The sequence below is a fragment of the Capricornis sumatraensis genome, chromosome 3 (assembly GCF_032405125.1).
Source record: "Capricornis sumatraensis isolate serow.1 chromosome 3, serow.2, whole genome shotgun sequence".
NCBI classification, from domain to species: domain Eukaryota; kingdom Metazoa; phylum Chordata; class Mammalia; order Artiodactyla; family Bovidae; genus Capricornis; species Capricornis sumatraensis.
The window spans coordinates 1,176,754-1,189,684 of NC_091071.1; the positions used below are offsets into that span (position 1 = coordinate 1,176,754).

Here is a 12,931-nt window from a genome sequence, read left to right on the forward strand (position 1 = left end):
GCACTTCTTTCTATGCTTTGGATGTATCAGGTTACCCATTCACTTACTGAAGGACATCTTGGTTGCACCTATGTTTCGGCATTTATCGAAAAAGCTGACAGAAACACCTGTGTGCAGGTTTTCATGTGGACCTAAGTTTTCACATCTCTTGGGTAAATACCGAGGACCCTGCGTCCTGGAGCGCAGGGGAGCACGCGTGCTTCCCTAAGAAACACCACGCGGCCTTCCAGAGCGACTGCACCACGCTCACTCCCGGCGGCGATGGGGCCCTGTCGCTCCGTACCCCCAGAAGCGCTGGGCGTTGCCCCCGGCGGCGATGGGGCCCTGTCGCCCCGCACCCCCAGGAGCGCTGGGCGTTGCCCCCGGCGGCGATGGGGCCCTGTCGCCCATGTGCCCAGCCCTGCCCATCCTAACACGGCTGTGCTGGTATCTCGCTGTTGTTTTAATCTGTCTCTCCCTGATGACCCAATGTGGGAACCTCTCATATGCGTATTTGCCTCTGTTTGTCTTCTTTGGTGAGGCGTCTGTTCAGATCTTTTGCTCATTTTTTAACTGGGTTGGCTTTTACTTTTGGATTTTAAGAGTTGCTTTTATATTCTGGATGCCAGTCCTTTAGCATACACAGGTTTTGCAAATAGAGGAGACCCCTGAACAGCGCAGGTCTGAATTGCACAGCTCCACTTGCACACGGGAATTCTCGGCAGTACAAGCCAGCGAAGTCTGCGGCCTGCGGCTGGCTGGGGCCTAGGACGCAGACTCGGAGTCACGCGGGGAGCTCCGGCGCTGCTCGAGGGCCCGCTGTGCCTCCCCGCCGCCTGCGGCTTGTCTTTTCATTCTCCGAACAGCATTCTTCATGGGGCTGAACTTCATGGTTTTAACGAGGTCCTGCTCACCAACTTTTCCTTTCACAGACTGTGGCTCTGATGCTGCTTTTGGGAAGTCACTGCCCAGCTGAGAGTCAGCTACACCCACTCCCCCATCTTGCACGGCAGCCGCGGCTCTGTGTGTTACGCTTAGGTCTGTAGTGCATTCTGAGCTGATCTGTGTGAGAGCGAGAGGTCTGCATCGGACCCACGTGCCTGCTGAGCGCGCGGACGCGCGGTGGCCCCAGCACCTTTGCTGAAATGACTGCCTCTGCTCTCTCCCCAAAGCGCCGCCTCTCCCCAGGCGCTCCCGGGGCCTCACTCTGCCCCACAGCTGGCTGCCTGCTCCCCCTGCAGCACTGCACTGCCCCGGTTTCTGCGGTCTGGGGGGGTCTGGGAGGCCTGGGAGGCCTGCGGGGTCTGGGGGTCTGGGAGGCCTGGGAGTTCTGGGGGGTCTGGGAGGCCTGCGGGGTCTGGGAGGCCTGGGAGGCCTGGGGGGCCTGGGAGTTCTGGGGGGTCTGGGGGGCCTGCGGGGTCTGGGGGGTCTGGGAGGCCTGCAGGGTCTGGGAGGCCTGGGAGGTCTGGGAGGCCTGGGGGGCCTAGGAGTTCTGGGGGGTCTGGGAGGCCTAGGAAGCCTGCGGGGTCTGGGAGGCCTAGGGGGTCTGGGAGGTCTGGGGGGCCTGGGAGGCCTAGGGGGTCTGGGGGGTCTGGGAGGTCTAACCCTAACCCTGGGGAGCCTGGGAGGCCTGCGGGGTCTGGGGGTCTGGGAGGCCTGTGGGGTCTGGGAGGCCTGCAGGGTCTGGGAGGCCTGGGAGGTCTGGGAGGCCTGGGGGGTCTGGGGGGTCTGGGAGGCCTGCAGGGTCTGGGAGGCCTGGGAGGTCTGGGAGGCCTAGGAGTTCTGGGGGGTCTGGGAGGCCTGCGGGGTCTGGGGGTCTGGGAGGGCAGGAAGGCTAGTCCTTCATCCTTGTCCTTCTCCTTCGATGCTGCGCTGCCTCTTCCCGGGCTCTTGGTCTTCACACAAACTTTAGAGTCGGTCTGCCCACGTTTTGATTAGCACTGTATTCAGTACACACATCATGCTGAGAAGAACTGACAAGATGACAAGGTTGAGTCTTCCTGTCCATGAACATGGAGTGTCTCTGCTTCAGACCTTTGGCGTCTCTCTTCAGACGTCTATGATTTTCCTCATTAGACCTTGCACAAGAAGTCTGTTTGGTTTTTACTTTAGAATCTGTCTGTTCTGGTGCTAATATAAGTGACATAATGTTCTAAGTTTGAAACTAAATGTTCATTGACTGAACTATATTAACCTATGGCCTGCAGCCCTGCTACAATCGCTTCTTAGTTCTAAGAACTTTTGCTTGAGTCTCTGGGATCCCTGTATAAACAATCATGTCATCTGCAGACAGCTTCATGCCATCCTTCCTCCCACGTGCACATTTCACTTCCTGTTTCTGCTCTTACTGCATTAGCTAGGATTTCCAGTATGAAGTTAAATTGGACATCCTTGACTTGTTCCTAAATCTTGGCAAGGAAGCCTCTAGTTTCTTACTTGGATGAAAGATGGAAATATCTGACAAGAAATCACCCTCTCTATCCACCACAGGATACATAAAACTCTGCCCGCTTAGACAGCAGCCATCACCACTTAGTGAGCCCAGCAACTGTAAGAGCTCTGGGGAGGCCATGTCCTCTCTCGCTAAGGGCTACTCCCGGACCCCTAAGTCCTATGCCCTCCAGGCACATGGCGGCCCCCCCTGTGCTCCAAGGGCCCCAGTTTTTAACGTGACCAGGAATCAGGTGGGAAGCAACCTGGAGCAAGGCGGCCTCCCACACGGACCATCGGGAACAAGGACAGCTGGAAGAGGGAGGTGGGAGGGGGTTCAGGATGGGGAACACATGTGCACCCGTGGCGGGATCACGCTGGTGTATGGCAAAACCAGCGCGACCCTGTAAAGTGAAAAAACAGAACAGCTGGAAGGAAAACCAGCTCTGCTGCTGAGGACCTGAGACATACCCCTGCCACCCTGCCACCCTGCCACACCGCAAGACTGGCTATGCTCTGAGACAGCAACAACCCCTTTCCGGGAAGCACCACAACTGGGGAACGCTTCTCAGACACTTAATGGCTGGTATCCTTGAATTTCAGGTGGAGGAATGTGATAAAATGCCCGCATCCTTAGAGAGCAGCCCCCTCCCCACGCTCCACCCCATCTCTGCCCCATGTCCCTCAGGCGAGAGGAGGGGCCCCGCGGCCGCTGAGAGCCAGAGGACCAGCCTGCAGAGGTTTGCCAAGTGAGGCAGGGGAGTGCCCGGGACTGCCTGGCGCGCCGGAGAGCAGCTGTGCCGCACTGCACAGCGAGAACCAGTGTGCGCTCTCCTGGGCTTGTTCCTCCAAACGAGCCAGCGCCAGCGGGGCGTCACGGCTGAGTAGGAAGTTCTGCGACTCAGGGCTCCCAGAGTTCACACTAAGTGTCAGGAGACGAGAGCAGCGTCAGAGAGACGCCGAGACCCCTCCTGCACGGAAGTCAAGGGGCACAGAAAACCCGAGCCTCAGGCCCGAGGGCCCCACCTTCGACCTCCGCAGACGGCCGGTCGAGGGGGCGACCATCTGCACGGGCCCCTGCCACGAGCGAGTCTCTGCTCGCCCTGGCTGGCCGCCCCGAATCCCTTCCAGTGAGACACGGAAGCGGGAGCTCCGAAGCACCGAGAGTCAGGGGCCAACCGCAGGGTCTCTTCACCGTCTCCTCACCCAACGGGAGCAACACTCGAGGACTGCACACTTGGGCTCATCCACGCGCTTGTGGGAACCCAGGCTCCAGCGCACCTGTGAAGGGGCCAGCACAGAGGGCCCTGCCCGCCTCCCCAGGGTGGAGGCGACCCCGGCGCCTCTTCCACCGCAGGGGCTTGCCAGGCAGCGTTTCTTACTTGAGGCTCTGAGCCAGGCCTGTCCTCTAACAGAACCGTCACAAAGTAGATTAGGGATCCCTGGGCCACCTGCCCGCTGGCTGAGCCTGGCTGCGGACCGTCACCACACTTTTCTGTGGTCACAGCCCCGCTGCCCTCTGCCAGGGCTGCACACAGGACAGCTTTCCCTCCTCCACGTCCCGGGCCTGCGGTCCAAGGGAGGTGTGCCCAGGGGTCCCCTCTGCCTTCAGCCAATGGGGCCAATGCCCCTTGGCCCCAGAGTCAGGTAACTGGCCTGGAAGTGCAGCCTGGCCCTCCAGCCAGGCCTGCCTCCGGTCTCTGGAGGAACCTGCCTCTGGCGACGGCCCGCAACCCTGAGTGTGCACCAGTGAGGGGCAAAGAACAGGCGCACGGGAAGAAGCTGTCGTTCAAACAGTCCCGGAGGCTGGCCGGTGGCTCAGGACACGTCCTGTGAGCCCCAGCAGCCACAAGAAGTCCAGCCGGGGATGCCGCAGTCCATGCCACGTGAGGTCCCCACATGGAGAGAGGCAACACCCGCAGCTGGGGAGCCGCGCCTCCAACACCCTGGTCTCCGGAAGGCCAGGCGTCCACTTGGCCAGGCTGACGAAAGCTGACGGCACCTCAGCTCACGCATGGGCTCCCAGCAGAGCCCTCACCAAGTGACTGTCACTCGGTCTGTCTCCAAGAAAGCCAAGAGAGCAGGCGATGCCGCGGGTTTCTAGTGCCGGGAGGCGGCCTTCAGGCCGCGATCTCGAGGCCACAAGCTCACAAAGATAAAACAGACCATAACCTGTGACTCTGACTCTGTTTACACTTAGAAAGGCCTCTCTGAGATGGTGCGATTTCAAGTGAAGGTCGGGAGCTCTGTGTCTGGGTCTAAACAAGCCTCAGTGCCCGGGGCCCCGAGGACGTCCGGGCTGCGGCTCTGGAGAGCCCTCCAGAGGCTCCTCTACACACACCAAGCGACACGGCTGCAGCCCCGAGGCACCTGGCCACTCCCAGGAGCCGCGCCTGGCTGAAGGTCAGACCCCACCGGCCCCTTCAGGTGCCCTTCGAGGGCTCCCCACCCTGCTCAGTGCTTGGGGTCTCCAGCTGGCTCCCCGTCACCCACACACAGGAAGCAAAGGCGCGCCCAACCTCACTAGTGGCCCGACGTGAAGAAACGGGAAGACTGTCCAGCCGGCCGCAGGCCAGCCCCTCACACGTCCTCAGTGACCAAAGAGGAGGGCAGGGTCGCTCCCCCCGCAGACAGAGGCCCTGGCACAGCTGGCCCTCCCGGCCCCGCGCCGCACCCGGGGGCAGCAGAACAGCCGAAGGCCACACCCTCCCCAGGGCCGGGCACTCTCCCCACAGCCAGCTGCCTGGAAGGCGCGGCCACGCTGGAGCCAGGCGCAGGCACTTCTGACAGTGGGCAGGGGGCAGCGGCAGGGGAGAGTCCATCGCACACTCAGGAACAGCCCAGAACCGTCCACCAGAGCCCGCCTGGGACACTGTGGGGAGAGGCCTGGCCACGTCCACACCGAACATCCTGACCCCAGAGAGAAGCCGGTGAGGCCGTCAGCGCTCAGGTGGGCCTCCGGGCGCAGCATCCGCCTCCGCGGGATGGGGAGGCACGTCCGGGCACGCGCTGCCCCCGCGGCGATCCTCCCACAGCCACTGCCACAGAACTCACCACTCAAACGGAGTCGATTCCGGGATGAGCTTTTTTTCCAGTGCTTGAATAAAAGGGGGAGTTTCACATTTTATCCACTTCCACATCTCTTTAACAATAAAAACTTATTTAAAAGACCCATGAATATGTAAATAGTGTTTAAATATGGAAATGCAAAGCCTGCAAGAAAACAGTCTGGGTGTGAAGTATTAGCGCCTCATCTTGCTGAGAAGACTGGCTGGCTGAGGCGAGGACGAGGGGCCCAGCCTCTGCTCGCGGAGGGCGGCGCGCAGCCTCATCCCAGGAGCGCCTCCGCCAGCAGGTCCTGCCCCTCGGGCCACCCCCACTGCCTCCCAGCCCCCTGCTCTGCCCTCTCCCATCCGAAGCCACGGACCAAACCGAGTGTCTCTGCCGGCGCAAGCTCAGGCTGCTCACTCCCCCTGGCAGCGTCCACTCTGCCCGCCAGGCGGACAGCAGGGAGGGGCGTCCCAGTGAGAGCCACGTCCTCCACGCCACGCAGGGCCAGAGAGCCCATGAGGACAGGGTCACCCTTGGGACGTGAGCGCAGGGCCCCCTCCAGGGTCAGAGGCAGGGCATCTGACTACCAGCCATGCTGAGCAGACTTGCCACAGGCCCACCCCAGGCCCAGAACCTTCAGGTCCATGCATGGAGCAGAGGGCCTGAGGGTTGGCCACAGTCCTCAGTCAGCGATGCCAGGGCCTCCGTGGACCACAGCCCCTGGGGGGTAGCACCCCTGTGTGTGTCCACAGGAAGTGAGCGCCCCAAAAGCAAGAGGCTGACGACCCCTAACAGAACAGAGCCTCCCTCCCTCCAGGGAGCTCACAGGGCTTTAGGGGACTTCTCGGAAGACGCTGACGGGAAAGCGGTGAGCAGGCCTCTCTCTGTGCGACAGGAACCCGGGGGGACGAGCTGTTGCTGCTCCAAGCATGGTCCCTGGACCAGCAGCTTTGGCTCCACAGGCGCCTGCAGGGAACACAGAGCGCGGCCGCCCCCGGAGACCTGCCGAGCCTGAGCCTGCGGGAGCCCAGCGCGCGGTCTCTGTTCTCACTGATCTGGAGAAGAGCTGGGCGCCCAGCGCTGACCCCACAGAGACCAGGCAGTGGAGGAGCCGCCACGGCCAGCGCCAGGGGGGCCTCGGGGATCGCGCTACCCAAGCGCCAACTGCAGCCACGGGCTTCCACACAGCCCCTGCCTCGCCCTCACATGAGCCTGGGCAAGACCACTGGCGCTGCCAGTGGGGTCCCTTGCGGGCCTGGCACCACCAGGACCCTGGATGGACTGGGTTCTCCCTCAGGGTGATGGGGCTTGGTCTCAGGGACAGAAGCCAGGCGGCCACAGTCTAGAAAGTGACAGCGGCTCCTGAGGCTCGGAGCTAAGCCAGAACAGCCATCAGCACTGGAGGTCCATGCCCACCCTAAGGGAGCGGCGCGGGGCCTCGCCTCCACACCCCACCCCACAGGCCTCGCCCACACTGATGGGGAAGCAGCTGGAGGCCCGGAATCCACCGCTCAAGGAGAGGACACAGACACCGTTCCCAGGGACGCATCTGCAGAGGGCCCTCACCCGAGGAGCCTCCAGGCCCCGCCCTCCCGCACGTGCCCATCCTCTCTAATTGGCCGAAGAATTTATAGCCTGGAATAGCCCTCCCTCCAGGGAGGCCACCGAGGAGGTTCTGAGGAGAGTCAGAGCAAGTGGCTCAGAGGGCTGCAGGCACCACCTCACGTCCAAACACGGCACTGCAGGTGGGCACAGACCCTCAGCCAGACTGAGGCCACCCCCCCACTGCACAGTGGCGGCGACTCTTCCTGCCCCGAGTCCCAAGCAAGGAGGGAGGTCAGTGGCGGCGACTCTTCCTGCCCCGAGTCCCAAGCAAGGAGGGAGGTCTGAGGAATAAAGGGACGAGGGCGTGAGCAGACAGCCACGAGAGATCTGTTTGTCACCTCCTGGCTACCAACTAGGCCAGGAAACAGTTCTTAGAGCAGCTCTCACCTCGTTAGATCCAGCCAGAATTGTGGAAAACAACAAAAACCCAGAAAACATCGCCCGAGATGACACGGCGCCGGGGCAGCTACCGGAGGACGGCTGCCCGCACCTCCAAGCGCGCCTGGGCCCCGGGGCCCCACGAGCGACCAGCCGAGGGCACGCGGCCTGAGCAGGAGCCTCCTGCTCTGCTGCCGTCAAGCCCACGGCCAGCGCCTCACAGGGCCACGGAGCCCACACACGCAGGACCACCAGGAAGAACACGAGGAGACCACCTGTCAGACACCTCTGGTTCCACACCTCCTGCCAAAGGCCATCAGGTCGCGTGGCAACAAGAGCTGAGCAGACAGGCAAGCATCCGTCTCCATCACTGAGAACCCCGGGGCCACCGTTGCAGAGACGGTGATGGCCAGGACGAGCAGGAGAGCTGGCGGGGAGGGCCAGCACGTCTTCCGGCAGCTCCCGCATGGGACAGGGGCACACCCCCCAACGGCCTGGGGCTCCCATGCCCTTCCTGCCCAGCCCTGCCCCCTCCAGTGGGGACAGAGGGTCGGGAGGGTGCCCGAGGGCGCACACAGCCATCCCGGCAGGAAGCTGAGGCGGGCTGTCCGGGGCCTGCAGCAGCACCACAGCGCCCCATCTCCGGTCGAGGGAGGTCACCGGGTCGGGACCGGTCCACGGGGCTGGGGAACCACGCACGACGGCAGAGCAGAGGGACAAGGTGGAGCCTGGCCCCTCGAAGGCACCCTGGCTGCCCGGCAGGACGGCACCGTCAGGGCCCAGCTGACCCGTGCAGAGCCTGCCCTGGGCTCCTGCCAGCCTGACGTCTGGCCTGGTGCCCCAGGACAGGCAGAGCAGAGGCTCCCACGCCACAGGCCTCACTCTGCCTGCCTGGCACACCCCCATGCGCTCAGCCGGACCACTCATCCATTCCCTCGCTCAACCAGAGGGCCCAGGGGGCACGCGGGGAGCATGGTGAGGGCAGGCGGGCACAGTGCCGTCTCAGGCAGAGGCAGCAGGAACCCTGCAGGCAGGAGCCCGGCAGGGAGGGGGCGGGGGCGGGGGACACCTGGGGGCAGGGGCGCATCCCAGGCGAGGGCGCCCGCGGGACGGAGCCGGCTCGCGCCCGCCTGCCCCACAGACACCCATGTCCAGGGCGAGGAGGACCGCAGAGCGGCTCTCTGGCGTCTCCGGCCGCCTGGTCAGCCGCAGGCTGTGGTGGCGTCGCATCCCCACCCACCTGGAAGGGGCGCCCCGGTCTAGACGCTACCCTGGCTACAGCCTGCAGGCCAACCGCCCTCTCCACGCTGTGCACACTTTTCTAACAGACCTCAGCGTCCAAAGCTGCATTTCCGGCTCCCGCTGCCTTCACCTGCTGTTCTGCCAAGATCTCCGGCGACATGAGAAGCAAGACCACGTCCACAAGCTCGTACCAAAACCCCACCCTGTCTTTCTGTCTCACCTGCCACAGTGGGCCCACAGCAAACAGGGCACCCCCATCTTTCAGGTGTGCCCATGTGTGCAAGCTCTTCCAGCCTCTGTCTGCCCCCTCCCCACCCCGCCACACACACACACACAAGCTATACCTGCTCAACACACACACACACACAAAAGATATACCTGCTCAACACATATACACACACACACGATATACCTGTTCAACACACACACACACAAAAGATATACCTGCTCACTCCTAATCTGCCTGCTGGGAAACTCACCACTGCCTGCCCTGCGCTACTCTGAAGTCACGCTTTCCCCAGGGCTCCGGGCGCTGCATGCTAAGTTGCTTCAGTCGTGTCCGACTCTGCGATCCCATGGACTGTAGCCCACCAGGCTCCTCCGTCCATGAGATTTCCCAGGTAAGAACACTGGAGTGGGGTGCCACGCCCTTCTCCAGGGGGTCTTCCTACCCAGGGACCGCACCTGCGTCTGCTACGTCTCCTGCGTCGGTAAGCGGGGTCTTTACCATGAGCGCCACCTGGGAAGCCCCTGGCGCTGCCGGGCTCCTCAAACACTAACAGCTTGATGCCAAGGGCTCTTCTGAGACACGTATAGCCCAGAGCAGGGAAGACTGATCTTCAGAACAAACTGCAGTCATCAGAGCAGCCCAGAGCTGGAGCGTGCGTCGGGTGTGAACAGGTGGGGTGAACAGAGGGACCTGCGCCTCACAGAGCCGGACTCAGCAGGCGCGCACAGTGCATGGCGGGCAGAGCCCCCGAGGCTGCTCAGCTTCCCCTCACCCGCTCCCACAGCAGGTCCCCCGGATCTGCACCAAGGGCCTGGCCGGACGCGTCACTCCTGCAGGCCCATGACGCACGGCTCCACTGCGCAGAGCAACGCATGACAAAGGGTTCTCTGCAGCCACACCCAGCCCCTCTCCAGGTCCTGGCTCCAGCCTCAAATAATAACATAGAGCTCCAGGACGCGCAGACCAGGATGCAAACCCTGCCTCCACGGCTTCCTAGCTGTCTGACACGGGGCTCAGCACTCTGCTGGGGGGCAGAGACAGCACCATCATGAAGGGCTCAAGGGAGACACCATGAGCCCGCCACCCCTGCAGAGAGAAAGCCTGCACCCTCAGCACGGCCCCATAGGGACCAGGACCAGCGCCGGGTAGCCACGGGTGAAAGGCAAGGTTCCTTGGGCTACGATTAAACCCCAGTCCAAAGGCGGGCACCAACAGGCCGCTCTTACCAGCGACCAACAGCGCCTCTGGGGCTGTCTGTCCCAGGAGGACCACGATGCGGGAAGCGGAGACCAGCCCACCGGGCCAGGGCACCCTGCTCACAGAAAGGCCCACCAACAGCAGCTCCCCCCAAGGTCGCCCAGCAGGATGTCGGCTGGAACTCAAGGCCACGGAGGACTTCCCGGCGCCACCCGCAAACCACCTGTTTCCTGAGCGTGGCTGACGCCGAGGCTCCTCCCACCATCTCACCTCATCCTCAAAAGAGCCCCCAGAGCCTCCAGCCAGAGCGCGCCTGCCTGGAGCTGGGCAGAGCCCAGCTTCCGCTCTCCTGCCAAGGCACCTCTCCTGGTCTAACCTGGATTCTGCCCAGCTGCCTTCAAAGACTCGAGGGAGTGACATCAGCCCCTCCCACCTCGCGAGGTCTCCTGGCCTCCACAGGAACACACCCAGTGCAGCAGCACCGGCGTGCCCACAGCCCTCCGTTCTGCGTGGCCAGGGCCCCGAGGACACAGGACCCCAGCCTGGCACCTCCCTACAGGGGCCTGCACGTGACTCCACCACCAACAGATGGGGTCAGAACCTCACCTGCTCTCAGGGCCTGAGGCCCTCAGGCGACCCCTGGCTCCTCCCATGCTTTCTGTCGCTGGATGAGGGGGGCCTCCCTGGGAGGAAGGGGACAGTGCTCCGTGCCCACACACAAGACACACTCCCGAGACGGGCGCACGGCCAAGACCGCCCGTCCGCGTGGCTGTCGACGGCATGAGGACAAGACCAAGGGCGCCCCGGCCCTGGCCGACGATCCAGCCCAGGCCCACAGCCCGAGGCGCCACACCTCCCCTCCCCTCCACTCCCGGGACCTGTCAGGCAGGTTGGCCGCCCTGCCGAAGAGGTGAAGCGCTTCCTCAGGAGGCTTGAGACGCCCTTGCTCCTAGGGCGGCTGCACTGGCTCCCAGAGGGAACCCAAGGGTCCTGAGAGGTGGACGAGGGGCCCCCAACCCCCCAGACGACCTCCCCGCTGTGGTGGACTGCTCCCTGTAATGCGAGTCCATTTCTAAACCCACCCCACAGAAGAGACGGGCCGACTGACTCACCACCTAGAACCACAGACCAGAGCTACACTCACAGCTCTGAGAGGCTGACCTTCCCGCTGCTGCTCAAGCAGGTAACTTTAGAAAGCACCTCACAGTTTGGCGGGAGAAAGACGCAGACAAGTTTCCTTTCCTCTAATAGCTCATTCTGTTTCAAACTCAAAGTAGGATGAAGAGGATCGCCTGGAAAAATGTTAAAGCTTTAATTTCAAATCACTGTTAATGCCCGTTTCATCTGACAGCAACTTTGAAAGCAAAAGGCAATCTTTATCATTTGAGGTTTTTAAACTAAATTGATGTGATTATGTCCAACATAACCAGATGCTTCTAAAAGCAATTTTCAAAGTGACATCAGCCCCCCAAATCAGAAAGCCTTCCTTTGATTATTAATAAACTATTAACACGCAGTCTGCACCGGGGGTGAGGCTGCGGGGGCTGGCCACGGCCCACAGGTCGACCTCACAGACCCCCTCCCACCAGCCCGTCAGGGCGAGGGTGAGCCTCCAAGGTCCCGCTTGGTCACCATCCTTTCAGCCGCCCGCTGAGCCCTTCACTCACCGGAGGGGCTGACCTCACACAGCGTCCACTTTCCAGTGACTCTAAGTGGGAACCGACTAGCTCCCGCTAGTTCCTCTAAGTGGGAACCCCATCCTCCGTGGGTACCTGGTCTGGGGCAGGGAGAGTGACTCGGGGGAGTCTGCCAGCAGTGGGGGTCCTAGGAGAGGTTTCCTTGTTCCAAAAGGGAAGAGGCCTCTCCTCCTGCCTCTGACTCGACACCCAGGATGTGGGCAGCCACCCTGCACGTGAGAGAAGCCTGCCTGGGCCCCAGAGGAGGGAGGCGGACAGCAGTGGGCAGGCCCAGGCGTGGCTCAGGAGGAGCAGGCCGGCACATGGCGTGCTCCCCTTTCCCGGCACAGAGCTCTGCAAAGCCCTGCAATTTCCTGAACAGTGAATGACGTGAGTGTCCCTTCGGCCAGACCCCTGGACGGCGTGGGGCTGGGGCGGGGGAGTGGGTGGGGGGTGCCAGAGGAACCAACGCCCGGAAGAGAGGCGGGAAGTTCCCCCTGCCCCCCCACCCCCAGGGAGGGGAGTAGGCTGGAGACCCAGGAAGTCACCAACGGCCGAGACTTAACCAAGGAGGAAACTCGCAGAAACCCTGAAGGGGGGCCTCCGAGGCGGCGGACACGAGGCAGCAGCGGGAGGGCAGCCCTGCCCCCCGCCCCTCGCAAGCCTGGGGCATCCCTTCCCGTCCAGCTGGCCCGGCTGCACACGCCACAGTAAACCCGTGATCCAAGACAGAGAGCTTTCCTGAGGTCTGGCCTTCATCCCAGCACCTGATCAGAGGCGGGGAGGACCCTACACTCCCGGTCAGATGGACGCGCAGGCGCACCTTGTAGGACCCGGCTGGCCCAGGGGGCCACGGCAGAGCTGAACTGAACCCTGGGACACCAGTAGGCATCTGAGTGAGAGCAGGCGCAAGACACACCGCACCCCCAGGCGTGGAGGAGGCCCCAGTCCTGCAGGAGGCAGAGCTGCCTGCCCTGGACCCCCGGGCACAGGACACACGAGTGGCCCGGCTATGCTGCTACGGGTGCCTTTCCTGAGTGCCCGAGTCGCCGCACACACAAGCGCCAGAGGCTTCAGCCTGGGTTCCAGGACCACTCAGAGCCCAGGCAGCCACAAGGACGCAAACGCTCCTGGCAGGGAGCGC

At 62.8% G+C, this 12,931-nt stretch overlaps 1 protein-coding gene across 1 annotated transcript in view; it reads right to left on the reverse strand.

Moving 5' to 3' along the window:
- Positions 1 to 12,931, reverse strand: part of MAD1L1 (mitotic arrest deficient 1 like 1) — a 239,278-nt gene that overhangs the window by 174,935 nt on the left and 51,412 nt on the right. The window lies entirely within an intron of this gene.